At 41.2% G+C, this 20,892-nt stretch overlaps 1 protein-coding gene and 1 long non-coding RNA gene across 8 annotated transcripts in view; both read left to right on the top strand.

The window, feature by feature from the left end:
• The window catches only part of MACROD2 (mono-ADP ribosylhydrolase 2), a 1,043,571-nt gene that overhangs the window by 289,623 nt on the left and 733,056 nt on the right, over positions 1-20,892 (top strand). The window lies entirely within an intron of this gene.
• Positions 12,543-15,356, top strand: LOC309528375. The gene is made up of 2 exons (XR_014217722.1): positions 12,543-14,033; positions 14,923-15,356. It is a non-coding gene; the product is annotated as an uncharacterized lncRNA (long non-coding RNA).

The raw sequence follows: 20,892 nt of genomic DNA, 5'->3' as shown, positions 1-20,892 counted from the left end.
TTTAGATGCGCTTTAATGATTTGGAATTTGCTCTGAGTCTGGTTATGCACAATTGGAAATGAATTTAAATAAATAATCCTAAAGCAAACAGATGATTCAGAATATACACGGAGCACATTTGTTGAGCTGTATGTGGTTGTTTTTCAAAGCAGAACCACACTTTAAAGGAAGCTGTAAATTTTAATCATATTATTGTGTTTTTATGAGCTGCATTTCATCCATTTACGGCTGCTGCATTACGAGTAGTGATGGTGGATAAACTGTGCCAGCTAGGCAGCAAGCAATGCCTTTGATGCTCTCAGCGCTGTCACTTGAGCCGGATTTGTCAGCTGTGGTTACAAACTTCCACAGCAGAGTGCAATCTCTTCCTTCTCAGTGTAGTGGGATACTGTCCCAGCCTCCCCTCCCCCCTTTTAAAAAAACTGATTGCTTAAATTACACATTCATTTACTGGTGCTGAGTGCTTTGTTGTCTGCAGGCCATTCATTTACCTCACAGCTACCATTTGAGTCATTAGGGCGGTTGCTCCATCTCAACCATTATTTGGAGTCATACCTCTTCCAGGATAATTTGAGGCAGGCTGGATTACGTTCCAAGGAACGTGGATATGTACCCAGTCTAATAGCTTCCAGACTCATGAAACAATTAATTCCATTATAAACAAAAACCAGGTGAAAGAACATTAAATGACTTAATTACTCTGTGGTTCATGTGCATGTTATGAAGGTTCATAGCATTATGTCACCTGCCTTAAAGCTAAAGGGACCCCTGACCATTAGGTCCAGTTGTGACCGACTCTGGGATTGTGGCACTCATCTCGCTTTATTGGCCGAGGGAGCCGGCGTACAGCTTCTGGGTCATGTGGCCAGCATGACTAAACCGCTTCTGGTGAACCAGAGCAGCACACGGAAACATCGTTTATCTTCCTGCCGGAGCGGTACCTATTTATCTACTCTTACTGCCGTGCTTTCGAACTGTTAGGTTGGCAGGAGCAGGGACCGAGCAACGGGAGCTCACCCCGTCGCGGGGATTCGAACCGCCGACCTTCTGATCGACAAGTCCTAGTCTCTGTGGTTTAACCCACAGCACCACCCACGTCCCCTGCCTTACTATATAGCAATTAGTGTGCATGGGCGATATCCAGTTGTTGGTCATACTGGAGAATACACTCCTTGACTTTAATGAATGTAAGTCTTTTTGGCTGGTTTCAGCTAATGGATCCTGCTAGCAGAAGTCTGCACAATGACTTCTGCAAGTGCAACTGGGCTTTACCCCCTCTTTTCCTTACGTGGGCCCACCATGCCACATCAGTTGGCTTGTGGGAGGGATCAGGAGACCCTCCCTAGAATAGTGCATGGTGGGGAGGAGAGAGATTATTCCATCAAGCAAACAGGATGTCCTGATAAAAAAATTCCTTCCAGTAGCACCTTAAAGACCAACTAAGTTAGTTCTTGGTATGAGCTTTTGTGTGCATGCACACTTCTTCAGATACACTGAAACAGAAGTTGCCAGACCCTTCTATATAGTGAGAAGGTGGAGAGGGGTATTACTCAGAAGGGTGGTGGGAATGGGAGATTGGCAGATAGCTGAGATGAGCCTGTTGACGACTCTTAACGACTGTAATAGGTCTTACAGGAAAAGGCAAGGGGTAAGAAGGTGAGAAATGGCTTAGTCATGTAAAATGAGATAAGAATCCAATGTCTTTGTTCAGACCAGGTCTCTCCATGGTTTTAAGTTTGGTAATGAGTTGCAATTCAGCAGCTTCTCTTTCCAGTCTATTTCAACACAGGATGTCCTGAGTTGATGGTGCTAAAGAGATTGCTCCAAGTTGAATTCCTCTCATTGTTTTCAGTGAATCCATTCTGAGTTTGACTTAGTTGGATATCACCCTGCATATGTGTTTTTTTTTTGGGGGGGCGCAATCAATAGGAAACCCAGATTGGTGACCTGATCGAGGAGCTGACTGTTTGTGGTACTATCCCTTTGCCACAAGTTGCATGATAAAAAAAAAACTTGACTTCTATGACCTAAATTTTAAGCATTTTCTGGATTGATGAGAAAGTGGTGGTGAAATTGTAATTTGCAAATATTTAAATTTCACCAAATTATCCAGTTCTCTGAGACATTTTTTATGATAAATTTTGAAGCAAAATTCAAATTCACATTTTTAACTTGAACAGTTTATGCTGGTTGGGCTCTCTTTAATATTTTGATGTTTGCAGGGTTCAAATATGGATCTCATAACCTGTAAAATGCCAGATACTACTTAGTATAAGAACATAGGAAGAGTTCATCGGGATCAGACCAAAGACCCATCAAGTCCAATGTCCTGGGGACTGTAGTTTGTTAGAAGTGCTGAGAGTTGTTAGGAGACCCTATTCTTCTCACAAAGCTACAGTTTCCAGAGTTTCCTGAGAAGAGGGATTGTATATTAAACTACTGAAAATTGTAGCTCTGAGCTTAATGATGATGATAGTGATAATTCAAATAGGAGAGAGGCATCATACAGGGACTAGGTACAGTCTATGTTGTGTAGTGTGCACAATACCGTCGTAGGGATAAGTCAAGTACAGTGGTACCTCGGGTTAAGAACTTAATTCATTCTGGAGGTCCGTTCTTAACCTGAAACTGTTCTTAACCTGAGACACCACTTTAGCTAATGTGGCCTCCTACTGCCACCACGCTGCCACCGCACAATATCTGTTCTCATCCTGAAGCAAAGTTCTTAACCTGAGGAACCATTTCTGGGTTAGCAGAGTTTGTGACCTGAAGTGTCTGTAACCTGAAGTGTCTGTAACCCGAGGTACCACTGTATCTGGAAAACAGAGGTCGAGTAGACCAAGGGCTAACATGGATAGCAGCCAATTTTTGGAAAATATGGTACACGGGGGTCTCACTGGCACAAAACTCACACAGTGTCTAGGGTCAGAAGATCTGGCAAAAGGTAGCAAAATAGGAAAGGGAATTTTGAAGTCTGAGGAGTTCCTAATCAGGGAGGCCAAAGAATCAACAGATGCCAGCTGAATCTAAAACAGTAATATGTGAATTAATAACTAATGTAGTGTTCATATCCAGGTCTTAGTGGAAGCCCCCTGTTGCTATGCATCCTTTATTGTAGGGAAGTTTTTATGTGTTGAGAAAAGTGCAATATAGCAGAACTGCTGAGTATGTACCACCCCAAATTTCTTATACTGTACTAGGTTGCATCTAGGACAGGTAGTTGTGTTATTATATTATATTCAACATAGATAGCAAACAGCAGAATTGTGTTTCAAAATTACAGTGAACATAATTGTATCCTTCAGAAACTTTCCTATTAAGTTGAGTCTTTTGTGGTTTGGATTTTGGGACATTTTGGTATGCAGATACAAATCCAAATCCAAATTGGATAATAGTCATAAAAAGATTGGATTTGCAACAGCATTTCTTTCAGAAATTGTTCACCTGTTGAAATGACAAGATACGGAGTAGAAGTCATCATAACAAGAGTGCCATTTGTGGTCAAATACATTCTTCACATACGCAGTATGTGTGAAGTGGGTGCAGGGAAACCCATTATATTAACTGTCATTCTGGTTTTTTTTAATGGGGAAAAATGAATTCAGCTGTCATAACTTCTTAGAGTTCTGGCGGTTTCTCTTCAGCACTTGAGGATTCTGTTCTACCAATCTAAATTAGAATATATGCCATGTTTCAATTGCTTTATGCGCCTTATAGTAGATAAAATATGTTAATTTGTGTAAATGCTGTTCTGAGTGCAAATGCTTATGCTGAAAGCATGCTTATCTTTAAAGCTGCATGTCTTTCATTCTTGGCTTCTTTTATATGCACACTTTATTTTTTTTAATGCATGTCTTAATATTTGAGAAGACTTTTTAAAGAAAACATTTGAAGCTATGTGGGGGGAAAACTCATGACTTTTTCATAAATATTCATAAGCTCATACAAAATCTTGTTATAGTTTTTTTCCTGAGTTTTTCTGCTAGGTCCCCCCCCCCTTCAGACCTTTTAATGCTTCATTTCATTGCCATAGATTAGCAAATATGGAACACTGGTTTGCTGATCTATTATATACTTGACACCATTTTTTAATGAAGGAAGTCGGTATGTTTTCTATGGTTATATTATGTGTTATTTTCTCTTACTTGATGGGATTGGGAAACAAATGTCAAAGTGAGCAGGTTGCGTAATTAAACTCACAGATTGGTAAGAAAGAACTTAATTTTCAGTTTAATCAATTTGCTGCAATTATTTGCCTTGATTCAAATATGTTGGCCACTATCTAAAAAGCTTCTTGAGGCATGCCCAAATTCTTGATCATACGCAAAGAGATTTTTGACAGACATGAATACCTCTTCAATTAGTTCCAGCCATGAATGGTAAAGTCAAGAGCAAACCTTGACTTTTACACCATGAGTCTGGGTTTGGATGACACAACAATAATCTATTTAAGCAACTGTATGTGTGGCCAGAAACACCTAAGTGTAATTAAAGCTTCAATCCTAAATAGACTTCCCAGAGAAGCCAAATTGAAGCCTCAGTAACACAATGAGACATATATCTGAGCAAGCCTTCATACGATTGCAATGCATGCCCTTCACTAAGTAATACAGTGGTGCCCCACAAGACGAATGCCTCGCAAGACTGAAAACCCGCTAGATGAAAGGGTTTTCCGTTTTGGAGGTGCTTCGCAAAACAAATTTCCTATGGGCTTGCTTCGCAAGACAAAAATGTCTTGCGAGTTCCTGCGTTCCCCCCTCACTCCCCCCTTTTTCCCAAGCCGCTAAGCCGCTTATCAGCTGATCCTAAGCCGCTAAGCCGCTTAACAGCTGATCTGCTAAGCCGCTAATAGCGCTAAGCCGCTAAGCCGCTAATGTGCTTGCTTCGCAAGACGAAAAAAACGCAAAACGAAGAGACTCGCGGAACGGATTCTTTTCGTCTTGCGAGGCACCACTGTAATGCTGCTTTGTTTGAACATCACGTTAAGCCAAACCATGACCTAGCACGAAGGTGCAAGCTCCAGAGGAGAAGATTGTTGCTTCTTCACCAGTCATTCTGCTCATGCATTGAGCTAAGCCAGGCTTCCTCAACCTTTGCCCTCCAGATGTATTGAGACTACAGTTCCCATCATCCCTGACCATTGGTCTTGCTAGCTAGGGATCATGGGAGTTGTAGGCCAAAAACAGCTGGAGGGCCGAGGTTGAGGAAGCCTGAGCTAAGCCATGACTTGGCTTTAGCATGTCATCCAAAGCGAGGTTTGTGGTTTAGTTCTATCCAGGCCAGTGCGTTTTATTTCTTTTTCTAAAAAAATGTTTAGGGGTACTCTCATTTTCCTACTCTATTGAAATACTGCCTCTCAGTGAGGCCAAACTGAGATTCACAAGATGTTTAGGGGTATGCGTACCCCTGCGTACCCCCCAGAAAAAATCACTGCTCCAGGCTATAAAAAATAAAGGACTTGCGGTGTGTGGGGAATAGCTAAACCACAAGCCTGAGTTCAGACAACGTGCTAAGTGAAACTACGGCTTAGGAGAGCACAGCAACACGATGCAGGCCTGTGTGGAGCTTGTCTGAGGAAGGAGTCTTGCTAGAACAAAGTTATAAACTCAATAAAGCAGCCGATCCCTGGCAGTGACCCCTGACTAGCTTAGTCCTCTGAGGCCCATGACAAGTGTACACAGCTTTACCCTACCCCCCCCCCCACACGTGCATGGGCCTGGCGAGGAGCAAGCATATTTGGGATCCTGCATGGTTATATGTCAAACTATGGAACCATATCATGATTTTCTCAGAAAGCTCTAAAACATGAAATAAGTATCTCAGATTTAGGTCTACGCATGCTTTTCATTAGCACTCCAATAGGCCCTTCCCCACTAAATATGCTAGCTCTCCATTCTAGATGCCTTATGAGGAACGGCTAAGGGAGCTGGGCATGTTTAGCCTGGAGAAGAGGAGGTTAAGTGGTGATATGATAGCCATGTTCAAATATATAAAAGGATGTCACATAGAGGAGGGAGAAAGGTTGTTTTCTGCTGCTCCAGAGAAGCGGACACGGAGCAATGGATCCAAACTACAAGAAAGAAGATTCCACCTAAACATTAGGAAGAACTTCCTGACAGTAAGAGCTGTTCGACAGTGGAATTTGCTGCCAAGGAGTGTGGTGGAGTCTCCTACTTTGGAGGTCTTTAAGCAGAGGCTTGACAACCATATGTCAGGAGTGCTCTGATGGTGTTTCCTGCTTGGCAGGGGGTTGGACTCGATGGCCCTTGTGGTCACTTCCAACTCTATGATTCTATGATTCTATGTGTTCATGTCAGTTTGTTATTAAGGTATTTTAAAGTCACAGGCGTAGGTGCTTCTGCTTAAAGAAATTTGAACTTAAGCCATTAAAAACAGCTACTTCTGTTTTGTTGGCTTCAGTGCATCACAACTTTGAAGAGACAGCATCCTTTGACATTAACTAAGCCCCTCTCTACTATATATCACCTTTTATTTCCTCCTTGAAATAAAAGGTTGCATATAAATTGTTTTAATAGTAATAATAATATTGGCCAAATTTAGGCTGAATGATCTTCTGTTCTTGTTTATTGGGTTTGTTTAAAGCACTGGAATTTTCAAAAGAAAACATTGGTACATTTGCTTAATAACAGAGTAATGCACAACTGCAGTATTTGTTAAATAAAGCATGCAACGTATTTCTACCCTTGAGATAATAATTCAGCATGCTATATCATTCACAGAAGATTAAGTGTATACCATGCTAGGGAGAAATGAAATTCATGTTCATTGCTGTAGAATCTGCAGAGTTTAGTGCCAGCTGATAATAAATGCCCAGTCAACAGCAATGCTAGTCTCTGTAATGAGAACATCAACGTAAATAAATCAGACATTATTGAAGACATTTTTCCCCTGTAAGAGGAAAATAAAATGTGCTATCTGGATGTTATTCACTGCTGATTATTCATCTATATTCATTGAGTTTCAGCGGGTTGGCCATTTAGGCCAACAGTTATGAAAATGGGATGCTTTGTGAGTTAATGGTTTTAGGGTTGCACTCAACGATTGTGTAAAGTGATGGGGCGAGAACAGAAAGACAGCAAAGATCTCAGATATTTGAGTTATAGGTTCTTTTTACTTCTTTGTGCCTTAAAAAATGCCTGCAGTATTGGAAGTGATGCCTAGCTGTTGAGTGTGTATTGCATATCTTAATATTCATAGGGCTGGAGGCTAACTTTGGCTGCAATTCTAACCATGTCTATTCAGAAGCAAGTCCCATTGAATAGAGTGTGGCTTACTTCCAGCTAAGTGAGGTTAGGATTGCAGTCTTGGTCAGTGAGTCTGCATCCACTAAATCTGGATCCCACCCATAGTTTCCATATATTTTCCCTTTAATGATTTGTAAATTTAGAAGACTTTGAGACATAATGCAAGTATAAACTTGTTAGAAACTAAGAGATGTGTTATCTATGAGGGCCGTGCACTGGATTTAGACGAATGTTGAATTTCATGCCAAATAGAGGCGCATGAGCAGGGGAGGGGAAGGGGCTGGCCTGTGGAGTCCTGCCTGCAGGAGCAGCCTTCAGCAGGTAAGTGGTGGCAACAATGGTGACCTGCGGGGAAGGCCTCTTCACCTGGGCGGCAGCGCCCCAGTTAGATGAGTGGGTTGGCGTGGGAGCATCAAGCAGCCCACCGCCCAGCCCTGGCGTCAGGCCATGCCCCTGCCCCTGCGGGTGAGTACCAACCTTTTTTTTCCTAGGGGAAAAAAGCACTGCTTTTAGTATCAAGAGACTACAGTGCTTTTTTATTATTTTATTCATGATTTTCAATTTTATACATTTCAATAATTTTACAATCATTTTAATAGTTCAAAACTTGACTTCCTTTCCCCTCTTTCTGTGGTTCATTAATATTTTTTTATATTTTCTGCATATTCCAAATTAACTTAATTTACTCATTTATTCATCTACTTTAAATATATAATGCAGGTTATTAAAATAATCTCGCCGATGTTCTTATCTGTTTACAGTTTATTTGTAAAAATTCAATAAGCCATTTCCATACTTTTATAAATAGTTTGTTATCTTGATTTCTTATCTTTCTGGTAAGTTTCGCCATTTCTGCATATTCCATGAGTTTTTGTATCTATCCTTCTTTTGTTGGGGCTTCTTATTTCAGTTTTTGGGCAAGTAACTTTCTTGCCACTGTAGTCGCATACATGAATAAATTTCTATACCGTTTGGGTAGTTCTGTCCCTATAATTCCCAAAAGGTGTCCTTGGACTCTTATTGATTTGGTATGAGTCCAATACAGACCTGACAAAAAATGCAGTAGCTACTACCCTTGTTACAAAGAGCAGGTGTCAAAATATCCTTACTCTATTTATCGTTTTATAGCCTTCTGAAATTCAGACTGGCCTCACTTAAAACAAAAGGCGAGTGACGGGGAACGCACTAGTGTTTTTGAAATTGACCACAATATAAAAAACCAACCAACCCCCCAAAACAAGGCAAAACAAAAAACGAAAAACAACCACCTTCTATTACACTTTGAGTTCTCTTGTAATAGCAATTTATAGCAAATGCAGTGAGCTTGGAAAATTGGCAATATAGATATGTCCCTGGGAGCTAAGTTCTAATCAGTATTGCTTAAGATGGATTTCTTTTAATCTCCTCCATGTGCATTGGCTAGCAACAGTTCAATGCAAGGGGAAAAGAAGCAGAAGGATGGGGATAAGTTTGCTTGCTGCCACACGAGCCAGCAGCTTGCAGGGCTATCAAATTTTGCACATCAATAAGATATGCTTTGTGATCTATTGGTGGCCATAGCTGGGACAAGATCTCTCCAGTGTTCTGACTGTACAAGCAGGCTACTTTCATGTGAGAAGGGACAAAATACACTCTGCGGACAGCTAGACTGTAAACACAGGGTGGGCTGTCAAAGAGGACAGCCTTGAAATCTATTCAAGAGCACCCTGTTTTACTCTGTGTGGCAATCTCTCCAGCTGTTTGTCCACAGCCTCTGTACTCTTGAATGTATTTCTCACTTGAATTAGCATTGGAAATTTTGAACATGGCTTTCATGTTTCCTTTGGAGAAGGCTTTGGCTCCCATTGCAAGCAAGAGCAGCAGAGCTGCGCCACAGTGGAATGGAAATGCTATTGTCTCTTTTGAGTAGAGCAAAGAACCATGAACAAAAATAAAAGCTTATGTGACCCAGCTGAGTGTGGAAACCAAATCTATGACCTTTTGCAGTATGGAAAGATGCAAGTGTTTTGTGGGGAACTGCAGTCGCTTGAGTCATTAATTCTCCATGACCATGTTTTACTGGAATGTTTAAGGTTTTTATTTATTTGTTATTAAAAAAGTAAATATTTTGCATGTATAACACTGTAGCTAGCTAGCTAGCCCGCCCTGCCTTTTATAATATTGATATTTTGTATTATTGCTCAGTGTATCCTGAAGGCAACCAAGTTTTTCTCCACTTGAGAGAATATAATGAAATATAGCCTGAAGCTGAGATCTGGGAGTAGGGAAGGGGGGAGAAATTTGCTTGGCTTGCATTCTTACCTAATTTGCACTTCCTGGACTAATAAGCAAACCAAATCACAGGTAACATTTAAATTTTACACTTCTAGTTTTGTGACTATGATCTCCAACCAAAGGTGTGTAGAACAATGTATATATTAGCTCTGTTATATTAAGGGAAACTACTTTCAAAAATGCATGTATTAGGCAAAATTGCATTAAAATTGTTTATATTAGGAGAAATGTGCACAGAAATGCATACAAAGTAAAACCTGCAGATTGGTGCAGAAATTGGGCAAACTGAACTGAAATTTGGGGAAATGGAACATTTGGGAAAATGGAAAATTTTACAGATTTGTCCATCCCTGGATTGGGGTGTGTGTATTTGAAAGTTGATATATAGCTTCCCCTATTCTTCAGAAACTGGACCTGTAATAGGTAGGCTTCATTGAACCTTGGAGTCAGAGATATAATTCAGACATTTATTTTCTTTATAACTTCCATTTCCCCCCTCCCTCTGCATAAAAATCCAAATAACCTCCACATGTAAAACTAGAAGTCACAGAGAAGGGAGCTTAGCCCCGGAATTTCTCTTTTTCTAAAATCAGCCACTGGTGGTTGCGTTGGATCAGGGCCCTGACACAGAAGCAGGGATTTACAGTTTCTCCACCAGTTGCTCAATTTGCTGTGCGTGTGTGCGCGCGCGCATAAACACACACACACACACAGAGAGAGAGAGAGAGAGAGAGAGAGAGAGAGAGAGAACAAACGAGAACACAGGTTGCTGTGCCTTCCCTTGTGGGTGGTGGTACAACAATTTACAATGAAAAAATGGTGCAAGGGTAAAGGACTAAACCTCTGCGCTACAGTCTTGATCTAAATTTGAGGGTCTTGTGACTGCGTTTAGAACATGAAAATTACACTGGGAGGAACTCGGTGTCACACGCTTCTGATTCTTCTTCTGTCAGCGCAAGCAATTCAGTTGCCAGATGGAATGGTTCTCCATTTCCTACCCCTACCCATGATGTGCTGTTCTGGGTGTTCTCCTGACCCCTCTGAGTCATTTTTGGAGGTGTGCAGGGGGAGGAGAGAGAAGAAAGTCCTGTTGTGCAAGGCTGCCCATAGTTTATATTGCAAAGCACCATAGAAATTTTAATTATTAGACAAAACAGAAACACTCTAGATAAAATATCCATTAAATAAAATAGATCCATTCACAGAATGCCTGTTTAACATGTAATTTATTTAAACATGGATATTTTAGTTGAGATGCCTGCGTTGCAGGGGGTCGGACTAGAAGACCAATAGGATCCCTCCAACTTTACAATTCTATGATTCTCAGGGCAAAACACAGGAGTATATGCATAACTGATTGCTCTTTTATTTTTATATAAACATTTTGTTATATAAACATATTCAGGGGCAAAATGCCTAGGTAAGGAGAGTTAGTGGTAATGACATGCTTAGTAGTTACCTCCAAAAGGTATATCGTATATCTTGTGACAGCTAGGATAAAGTTTCCATTGCTATATCCTAGGGTAGGGTTCAGAATAGGAATAGATGAAAGCGTCACAAGTTCCTTCTAACTTGCAAGAAAGCTTTTAAAAAGTTGAAGTCTGGCTGCCAATTCATTGTAAAAGATTGGTTTTTGTGTGTGTGTTTTTAAACTCTCTCAATAAATGTGCATGTACAAAAATGTTTCGGGACAATAGTATTCTGAGTGGAATATTTTCATACATAGCTGAAGAATGGTACTGGTTTCTTCTTGGAAGAGGCTTTTATCCCATACTATTTTTCAGCCTTTCAAAAAGAATATTATATTGTACTACAGGAAGGAACTATTTTGAGAAAGGTAGAAATGAAACTCATCCTTTCTACAAAGGAAAATGCTTCATGTTTTAAAGAGAGATACAGAACGGAATGCTTGCATTTAGCTATTGACTTTCCAATCTCTTAGAGCTGTCATTGTCCTAAACTCACTCAGAATCACATTTTTAACTGTTTCGTGTGGAATCAAGTGCTTTGATAGGACCATCTCTGCTTTGTCACCTGTGCAGGAAGCTACATAATTTTATAAACTTGAAAAAGAGCAGGACATCAAGACATTTGATGTTGTATACTATTTATTGCAATAATTTGCTAGCCACTTTTCCAGCACTCAAGGCAGGTTTCCTCAGCCTCGGCCCTCCAGATGTTTTTGGCCTACAACTCCCATGATCCCTAGCTAGCAGGACCAGTGGTCAGGGATGATGGGAATTGTAGTCTCAAAACAGCTGGAGTGCCCAGGTTGAGGAAGCCCGGCTCAAGGCCTTGTTCAAAAATACAGAACAAATGAAATACTTACAGTACAGTGGTACCTCGAGTTAAGAACTTAATTCGTTCTGGAGGTCCGTTCTTAACCTGAAACTGTTCTTAACCTGAAGCACCACTTTAGCTAATGGGGCCTCCTGCTGCCGCCGCGCCACCGCCATGTGATATCTGTTCTCATCCTGAAGCAAAGTTCTTAACCCGAGGTACTACTTCTGGGTTGCAGAAGCGTCTTGTAACCCAAGATACACTGTAAAACCTACAAGAAGAGAAGAGTAACAAGCGCAGCCAAAAGCCAGCTGCCAAAGGCCAAGCCCTCTTAAAGACTGGTGAAGACAGAGAATTAGTGCAGAAAGTTCATACCACAGCACTGGAGAAATAGATGTAAAGCCCCTGCTTCTCCTGTAACAGTTGTTTTAATTAATTAACAAATTATTTACAAGCCACTTTTCAGGCCAAGCCCTTCTAGAGAAACAGTCAGTAAAATAAATTTCCAATAAAAACTGCATCATAATTATTAAACACACACATACACAAAAAAGCAGCAAGATAAAGCAGTAACAAAATCACTCAAGGGTTTGTTTGGGGCGGTGTTTTGTGCCCCCCTCCCAGCTAAGAAGTCTGAAGTGAGGGAAGAAATTCTTATGCGGACTTGATGCTCAAAGCCAGGAGCTAGTGTGTTCAGGGGTGGGGGAAGTAACAGGGTATGTGGGACCCAGGCCATGAAAGTCTTTAAAGGTACTTTGAATTGAACCTGTGAGAGAAATGGATGGGGGGGGGAGATAAAAAAGCTTGGTTTTAACAGTGGTTTGTAGTTTCCCAAATAATAAATGATTTATTTAATAAAAACTGTTGTTTTCATTGAAAGGCTTGCAATTAAGAGCTCCATAGTATTTATTTTTGTCAGTCAAATAATCTATTGAAAGTGTAATAGTAGACTAAATAAGTAACTAGTGGATCCATTTTTGTAATGTGAGAGAAGAGGAGGATTTTATTAAAAGGAGTACTGGATGTTGATAACTCCATATATATCCAATGCATTCAGTCAGACTGGTGTGAGAAACGCTTTTGGTTTCCACTTGCCACCATTACAACCTGAAAAGCAATTCACTTTTAAAAAAAGGGAAAAAATGAGTGCATTGAGGTATAATTGCCAAACAGTCTCATTCACGCCTGTTCATTTTATTTTGTTTCAAATTGGATATTTACTGCCAAGCAAGAAGGGACACAGATTGCATTTCCAGCTTCAGAAGGTCCCAGTGGACAACTTCTAGTGATTTTAGTATAAGAATAGAAAGAAGGTATGGAAGGAAAATATGTTAGTTGCTCTGGCAGTACATAATATGAAAATGTCTTAATGAAAGAATGCATTCTCTGAACTTTGGGAATGTAGGGTGCACTGTAATGCTTATTTCGGATTGCAGCAGTCCACAGTATCTTGATTCCTAGAATCATGGAATCATAGAAAAGCAGAGTTGGAAGGAGCCACAAAAGTCATCTAGCCCAACCCCCTGCAATGCAGGAATCTTTTTGCCCAACGCAGGACTCAAATGACCCATGACTCTAAGATTAAGAGTTTCATGCTGTACCGACTGAGCCTGGTTTGCACTTAATGCTAAGCTAAACAATGGCTTAGTGCAAACAAACATGTGCAGGCTTCTGGGAGATCACAGCCATTTTGATCCTCCTCAATAATTTTGCCTCTGCCCTACCCTAAGCTAAATTGTAGTTTGGCTTACCGTGTCAACTTGAATGCGGGCTTGTAGCTTAGCTCTCTTAGACAAACCAGAAGCTGTTAACCACAGGACAGACCAAGGTTAAAACTTCCAGCTTGTCAGGAAGGAGCTAAACCACAGGCCTTGATTTGGATGACACGCTAAGCCAAACCATGACTTGGCTCAGCACAGCAGCCAAACCACCAGGGAGGAGTAAAGCAATTAATTATAAGCGCTGTTGCTGTTGTTATCTCAGCTCCTAGAACAAACAGAAATACTTGGGTGGCTAGATGGGTGTCACCAGCTTTGACTCATCTTTGCAAGCCAGAACTGTGAAATTCTTAACCACACGTTGGCTCATATTTCTCCCTTCATTACTTATGTGCTAACATGCTAATGAGCCTTAACAGGCTGAAATATGTGTCCTTCTGAGCCTAATGGAGACTGTTTGTTGTGGAGTCTGAAAGCTGCTTGCAGAAGTTTGCAGGTATTTGAAAAGTTTTATACTTGTATGTTCTCCGTTGTATGTAGTTGTCTAAATTGTATGCCCAACATCCAGTGCTACGTGAGCAAACTTCCGTTTACTCAGTGACTCTTCACCACCACCTCGTGATCACTGCAGTGCCTCCTCTGATCTGCTCTGAAGGGACCCTGACTACCAGAATAGATTTTGAGTCTGTTGTCTCTTCATTATCCAGCATCTCTTTCCCAAGCTTCCCCCTCTGACCTCTCATTAGTATCCCACCACCAATCCCTAGGCTCTGAGCATTCCTCCCCTGAGGGTTTCCTGGATGGCGCTTGCCCCAATTCCTCATCGTCCAGCCAGTCCCTGACACATTCCCTGCTTGGAAGCAAATGCCTCAGAAGCAGTGAATATATCTTTAACAAAATTCCACCTTGGTTAAGAACAAGAGCAGGGTGTCATTTCTGTCACTTACCAGGACAGTGTGAGAACAGGGCAAAGTAGTAGTAAGGCTGAGACTGCCCAAGCACACTGTTGGAGCCAACCCAATGTTACTACCAGTGCACCCAAATAACCATAATTTAGCCACTGCCCAGTCCTGCTCTGGACCATTCTGGTAAGCAGAAATGATGCTGGTTTTGGGAGGTCAGGTCCACATCACCATTCCTGACACTCTTGCTTTAAGAATTCAAATGTCTAGCTTTTAAAATGGTTATTATATAACTTAAGGGGCATATCTTCGAAGTGCTGTTTGCTTTTCTCTGACCTTTCTGTTCTTGACGTTAGGATTGTCCTCGGGTTATTAAGAGTTTACTTTTATAAGCCCCACCTGATTTTCTAGTAGTTGTGCAGGTGATGAGAATCTGTTAAAACTGAATCAATCCCATCCCTGCTATTTGAATGGTCATTGCAGGTTTTCTGCAGGAACCCAACATGGTGATAGCACAGCTTCTGCAAATAGTGCTAATCTGCTAGAAGCAGGGACAGCACTGATTATCTGTTTGGGATCAGGAGGGGATGTCAGAATTGTGTCCCAACACTCCGCATTCCCTACAGAAGACAGGATGCTAATAATCTGCCTCAGTTAAAACAGTCCCCAGACAATGTGAATGGATATTCACAAAGCTACTAACACATGAAGCAGCAGCCATGTTACCCAGATTACCGTGTGCAATGCGCCTTGGATGTCTATTTTTCACACTACTGGCGCACGAAGACACAACCTGTCAACCAATCATAACCCAGCACAGAAGAAAAACAGTTTGAATCAATGAAGGAAACATTATAATAAAAATTTTATATTGAATGTCAAGACTGTGTGTTTGATTAAAAATGCCTGTAATTATTCGATGAGGTTGATATGATTGTGGTTATTATTTTCAGTGGCATGGTATTTTATGAACAATTGGGTAGAATTTTTTATTAATAAAAAATAAACATAATTTATTTCGTGCCAATGGCGTAGCATCATGTGCAGAACAGAGAATTAATGCAAGAAGCATAATTTTCATTTGGCTACAGCCATGCTCACTGATGTATGCATATAAAAATCAAAGAGAGGATAGCACCCTACAACTTGGAACGGAAATGCACATTATTTGTTGTATTTCTTAAAACAGGCCTGTAAGGTCAGTATCTGTTATGGTGTGGATGGAGAGCTGGGGCTGAGAGTGGCTTGCCTAAGACTGGGATCAGGAAGCTTCTCATTTGCATCTCAGCTTCTTAGCCATCACACTAATCCAGCTTTTAAAAAGATTTTTTTTACTCAAGGTGACATTAGCTCGCAGTATTTTATTTAAACTGCAACGCAGAGAATGAATTCATTTTTCTTCTTGCAGAAGTGCAAGAACACAAGTGGCCTAATCAAAATTTGTTGTCCCCACCCCCTCCGTTTTCCTCCATGTACATTTGTTCACAACATTAATTTATCCAATATTTGTGAAACTCACTCCCATAGCTACAGCAGCAACAATCTGCAGTGGGCAGCAGTTTCTCCATAATGACATGAGCCCTGATGTTTGCTCATGCATAGTCTGTTTCCATTCATTTCATTCACATCTGATAAACAAGGCTTTGAAGTTAAAAGACGCTTTGTGCATCAAGACGGTTTTACAGGCACTATCATCAACCTTAGATTGTGATTAATGACCATGCTCAAACAAAATAAGTCGGCTGCAATCCCTGTTGTCTGTTAGCATTTATACAATCGAAAGTAATTGGCAAGGTATCCATCTCATGCAAAGCTGTTTCTGTTTCTTTTTGCGCAAGGACAGTCTGCAACATGTGGTTGGGGAAAAAATAAGACGACAGTAACTCAGAATACAGTCATACCTCGGGCTGAATACGCTTCACATTGAGCGCTTTCGGGTTGCGCCCCGCGGTGATCCGGAAGTAACGGAGTGTGTTACTTCCGGATTGCGCCACTCGTACATGCGCAGACGGTCAAAATGACGTCACACACATGCATGGAAGCGACAAATCACAACCTGCACATGCGCAGACGCGCAGTTGCGGGTTGCGTTCGCTTCAGGATGCGAACGGGGCTCCGGAACAGATCCTGTTCACTTCCTGAGGTTCCACTGTACTAAGAAAAACATAGGGGGGTGTTGGGCTGCCTGCCTCCATCTTTATGTATTTGCTTCCATATATAGTTCTTTGGCAGCCTTGTAAGATAGCACTGGCATTTTAAAATCTGAACAAGTTAAGTGATCAACCCAAACAACACAAATAAATTATTATTATTATTATTATTATTATTATTATTATTATTATTACTACTACTACTACTACTACTACTACTATTCTGCTCCCAGCAGAATATTACAAACACAATAAAACATCAAACATTAAAAACTTCCCTAAACAGGGCTGCCTACAGATGTCTTCTGAAAGTCAGATAGTTGTTTATTTCCTTGACATCTGATGGGAGGGCGTTCCACAGGGCGGGCGTCACCACTGAGAAGGTCCTCTGCCTGTAGCTTCACTTCTCGCAGTGAGGGAACCGCCAGAAGGCCCTCGGAGCTGGACCTCAATGTCTGGGCTGAATGATGGAAATGGAGACGCTCCTTTAGGTATGCTGGGCCAAGGCCATTTAGGGCTTTAAAGGTCAGCACCAACACTTTGAATTGTGCTCGGAAACGTACTGGGAGTCAATGTAGGTCTTTCAGGACCATTGTTATGTGGTTTCGGCAGCCACTCCCAGTGGCCAGCTTAGCTGCCGCATTCTGGATTAGTTGTAGTTTCCAGGTCACCTTCAAAGGTAGCCCCATGTAGAGCACATTGCAGTAGTCTCAAGCGGGAGATAACTGGAACAAGAATAGATAATGTCACTGAAAGTTACAGATGTATAGCAATAGCACTGTTTTTGAAAAAAACTTCATCAAAGTTAGCGGGAGAATGCAATGCAAGGAGTGCCCTGCACACAACATTAAGGGGCTAAATACAGATGCTCTGTTCCCGGCTGCTATTAAAACTTGTATCTGTCATAAGTGTTGCATTCACTTGCTAAAAAATGGCTTCACTTGCAATCAATGCTGCTGTACAGATTTATTGGAAAGCAGATCTTTTCACATAAGCTTCATGTAGTAATGGGCCTCTCTGTTCTCATTCATCAGAGCTATTGTTGTTCAGAAAGCTTAGCCAACATACATGAAGAGCCTTGTGACTCAACTCACTACAGGAAATGCTGAAATCAACCCTTTGTTGACAGCTTCTGTTTCTCTGAATGTGATGGATGTGGAGGGAGACTGGAGCAAATCTCATGTAAAAACAGCCATTCTGTCTTGCTTTAAACATGATAAATGGGTTGCTTGGATGCATGGGTACTAAAAATTTTCTGTGCTTGAGTAAGCAGGTATGCTGTATCTGTGGTCCTGATCTCTTCTACATACCTTTCTCTTCCAGTTTGTTTCTAACACAGCCCCTGGTGGGAATTCCTGCCTTAAGCAGATATGGGCCCGATTTAGAGGCAAGGGAATTCTGTATATCTAGCTGAAAAAGTTAAGCTGTCCCCTTTGTGAAGAAATGCTGTAAACACACATGTCAACAGGCTGACTGGGACAGAGGCATTACTGCAGAGAAGAGATTTCATTATTTCTTCTTGTGGGTGTTCTTCAGCTATACAAATGTTGGTTTGAAACTGATGGTGCCCTTTGTTAGCAGAGAGACACCTCCATTTCCACCAAGTGGCCTCTATTTCTGTCAGTGCCTGAATTCCTGCTGAAGCCATACACAGCTCACCCTATGCCGTTCTATCAAGGCTTGGGAGCAGCTTTTCGGTGGGTGGGTGCTGCAGTGTGGAGGAAAGAGTAAGAAAGGTGTGTTTTGTAGTGATGTTCCACTTGCACTTCTTTGTATCCAAGCCATTTTGTTCTGTACAGTCATATCTCGGGTTGAAGTTGCTTCAGGTTGAGCGCTTTCGGGTTGCACTCCGCGGCGACCCGGAAGTAACGGAAAGCGTTACTTCCCGGTTCCGCTGCTCGCGCATGCGCAGATGGTCAAAATGACGTGGAAGTGGCGAGTCACAACCTGCAAATGCGCAGACGCGGGTTGCGTTTACTTCAGGATGTGAACAGGGCTCCGGAACAGATCCCGTTCGTATCCAGAGGTACCACTGTACAAGGAACTTTCTGCATCAGGCCCACTCAAATGCATCAGGCCCCTCTCCCCCTTATAGGCCCTCTTATCCCTCAAATCAGCTGAGCAGTATTGTGGGGTTAACGAGTTGTTTTTATTAGTCTGTATTTTATGAATGGTTAAAATACAACATGTCATATCTAAAACCAGCTGTTAAAATATAATTTGTCCTGACAGCAGCCCAGTGACCAATATCATCTGCACGCGAGTAGAAAGATAACATAGAGGAAGCCCATCCAACCCATCCTTGGGTATGACTTTCACAATCTGGGAGCAGCCACAGAAAAAGCTTGCTCTTGGCTTACCACCATGTTTCTGCGGTTGATGGGACTTAGAGGAGTTGCTCATTTGAGGATCTTAGCACCTGGGCAGGTTTGTATAGGGAGATAGAACCTTCAGGTAGCCTGGGCCCAAGCCATATAGGGCCTTATAGGTCATAACCAGCACTTTGAATTGTGCCAATAAAAAGACTAGTGAAGTTATTTTAACAGGGAAGTAACATGCAGCCTAATCGGAAGGCCAGTGGTTCGAATCCCCAGGACGGGGTGAGCTCCCATTGCTCGGTCCCAGCTCCTGTCAACCTAGCAGTTCGAAAGCACGTCTTAAGTGCAAGAGGATAAATAGGTTTTAAATACATAAAACCGCAATAAGGCGGGAAGGTAAATGGCGTTTCCGTGCGCTGCTCTGGTTTTGCCAGGAGCAGCTTAGTCATGCTGGCCACATGACCCGGAGAAACTGTCTGCAAACAAATGTCGGCTCCCTTGGCCAGTAAAGTGAGATGAGCGCTGCAACCCCAGAGTCATTCGCGATTGGACTTAACTGTCAGGGGTCCTTTACCTTTACCTTTACCTTTTTAACATGCAGCCTGTCACAGGTCCCAGTCTGGCTGCATCATTTTGGACCAGCTGAAGCTTGCAAACAGTTTCCAAAGGCAGCCCCACGTGGAGCGTGTTACAGTAGTCCAACTCTCATATGGTCTTCCCATGTTTGATTTCTGTTCGGTATGTTACAGATTTTATATTGGGGTTTCAAAACTTCTCATTCAGCAGCTGATCAATCCAGCTTGTTCCTTTATTACTGTTAAGGAAAAGCTATTCTGCAAGCATGGTAACCCACGCCATCATATGTCTGTCTTTTTGAGATAGATCCAGTCATGGGGTCCTTATTGTCGTTTTATGTATTTAACTGATTTTATAAATAAATCACTTTTTAATTCGGAAGGCTAATGATAATAATTATGAATAACTAGCTATATAAAAAAAGCTGCAATTGAGCACTTTCAAACTACTATTATATATCTATTTTGAAAGCACTTTCAAGTTGTTGTCATGGGTACATAGATGTGACCTCAATATTTAACAAAATATAACCATAGAGAGAGGCAAGATTTATAAAACCAGCTTTTGTCTAAAACGTGCACCTTGCAAGGCACAGACCTGTATGCATATTGATGAGAAACAGGAACCCAAATGACTTACACGCATGAATACTTCAAAAACACTTTGATTCGCATCACTTCTTGACAACCAGTCTGTCACTCAACAGAGCATTCAGATTTCTGTAAAAGAAAGTGCCCCTTTCTGAATCACATGATTGATCCTGACTATTGACTTTTACGATTGGGTAATTCCCCCTCCCTGCAATGTGACTGATACCTTACTTTGTGAATATGCTCAGATGGTAGCTATATGTTGCTGGAAAGTCTTAAAAAAAAATCTGAACAAGTTGAGTTTGAATCTGCAATTTATAATCTACTTTTCTCAAAAGAATGGTAGACATTGTATCATAGTTTACAGAATGTACGACGAACATACATGTTTTTTTGCTAAATGGGAGAGTAGCTTCAAGAGATCTATAAATTTGAGCTGCTGCCATTGTTAACTGATACATCACCCATCAATGGAAAAATGGCAGAGTTTTTGTTGTAAAGTTCAAAGTTGACAGCAAGTTCAGTGTATTAGAGGTAATATGAACATGCACTTAGCAGGTCAAAGTTTATACAGACTGATGAATGAATGAATATTAACATTGTTATCTTGCTTAGAAAACACTGAAAAACCATTTATAAGATTCTGTAGATATAATGCAGTGTTTTGTTTTTCAATATAAGCAGCATAGTCAATATATATGTTAAATTTTAACACATGTTTAAAAAGCATAGTTCACCTGAAGGGACAAATGCATTTGTGTTTTATCATTGTTTTGTTTTTACCAGCTACAACATTTTGGCATGGGAAGGCCTACACAT

The sequence above is a fragment of the Podarcis vaucheri genome (genome assembly GCF_965113315.1).
Source record: "Podarcis vaucheri genome assembly, chromosome: 3".
NCBI classification, from domain to species: domain Eukaryota; kingdom Metazoa; phylum Chordata; class Lepidosauria; order Squamata; family Lacertidae; genus Podarcis; species Podarcis vaucheri.
The sequence above is the reverse complement of the archived record's forward strand: the minus strand, read 5'-3'. Positions and strand labels throughout refer to the sequence as shown.